The 1,785-nt window shown below is 26.4% G+C and overlaps 1 pseudogene; it reads right to left on the bottom strand.

Moving 5' to 3' along the window:
* The window catches only part of LOC111617046, a 2,586-nt pseudogene extending 1,955 nt beyond the window's left edge, over positions 1–631 (bottom strand).
* Positions 632–1,785: the final 1,154 nt, after the last annotated feature.

Genomic DNA, 1,785 nt, shown 5'->3' with positions numbered 1-1,785 from the left:
AAAAAAAAAAACTACAATTTCAGCGAAAATTACGGTTTACCCCAGAAAAGTAAAAAAGTAGAAGCTGAAAATTCTAATCCTAAAAAAAAAATCAACAGCTCCCTGTGCCCAATGTTATAATTAAAGGAAGTTTCGTACTTTATGTGTGTTAAGTTATTGTCGATTCTTCTGAAATTTTCGTTTTAATCAACAATAATTTGTCTCAACAGAAAGAAAATTAAATACATAGTTTTTAAAATCACTGATATAGTTTTAATATGGCCCCAGGAGGTCGCCAGAATTTTTTAACTTGTAGAGGGGTTGTGTATTCAAGAAGGTTGAAAAACACTGATCTACAGAATTCATTATAATAATTAAAAAGTATACCAAATACTTGCTTTAAAAAGTTATTCAATTCTGACAAAAATTTTACTAAACATGTTTGTTAATATTTAATCATAATATTCCATATCCAAAATATAGAATAAAAAGACATTTTATGTATAAAATTCTGATTTTCTTACTTTTAAAACTCGTCCAACAGGTGCATTTTTAACATCTTCTACAAAAACTACATCTTTTAAACACCATGATTCTTCCTCCTTTCTTTCTCCATCTTCCCTTGATAGTATTCCAGTTCGATGCTTCCTTTCTAAAAATATCAAAATTTAAAATATTTTAATAAAAATTATTGTTTCAAGATAGCTGAACAAAGATTTTTTACTTTATCTTAAAAATACAAGGTTTTTATTAACCAATAAAAATAACAGCAATATATGTTATGAAAGAAAAAATATTTATTGTGACATTGTCATAATGCCAAGCAGCAAATTTATTATATCTTTAATTTATTTCATTCAAAATATATGCTCTCCACCTCAAATTAGTACTGTAATATCTTTCCCCTGTACATCATACTTTCCTTAAACAATAAAGTTGTGCCAGTCATCTATTTAACACCTTTCAGGGGAAATTTTTTGAACTGAAACAATATGACTACTGTTTTGCATCGAAAGTTCTTATATAGTTAATCGGGGCATCCTACCCCAAGGTCTCCATGTCTGGTCTCGGATTTCATCTATCTAACCTTGTTCTTGAGATTAATTAAGGAAAGAGAGACGGATGACAGTGGAAATTTATAGATTTACATTTTTTTCAAATTGCAGTCCACTTAGCAATTCTATGGTAAAAATTAGCACAATTGGAATGTACGTTTTTTTTGTTTGTGTGTGTTATGTTTCTGTAGAATGACCTTTTTTAAAATCATGCACATTTGAAAACCAGTAACTATGGGATTTTATTATTAGTTTCTGTTAAAGACCATTTTTTCCTGTTTAATTTGATATATAAAAAATAAGAATTTATTGATATGGATTTGATTATAGGCAATTTTAATATAAAAAATAAAAAAATCAATTTGTTTTAGTCTTTTTATAATTGCTCCATTTGAAAAGTTTACACTTGAATCTGACTGAATAATGTTTTTTCTTCCTTCTACTGGTTGTTTACTACAGTCTGAAATATTTATGACAACATGTCCAATATAAAGTTAAATTTTGACTTTCTTTTAACACCATCCCACCTTTCCAAGATTATTAGTCTTACCACTCAATTAGAAATACATTAAAACCACAATAATTCTAATTGTTTATAATGCTTTTATTTCCAAATGTTGCATTTTAAAAACTTGTTTTAAAATTCTGTGAAATTTTTAGGTATTTATAGCACAAAAAAATGATAATAATTTAAAAGAACCAAACATTAAATTTAATAATTAATTAAAATAATTATTAAATCGTGTGTTTT

The sequence above is a fragment of the Centruroides sculpturatus genome, unplaced genomic scaffold (genome assembly GCF_000671375.1).
Source record: "Centruroides sculpturatus isolate CEXI.00-Female unplaced genomic scaffold, Cexi_2.0 scaffold3903, whole genome shotgun sequence".
NCBI lineage: Eukaryota > Metazoa > Arthropoda > Arachnida > Scorpiones > Buthidae > Centruroides > Centruroides sculpturatus.
The sequence above is the reverse complement of the archived record's forward strand: the minus strand, read 5'-3'. Positions and strand labels throughout refer to the sequence as shown.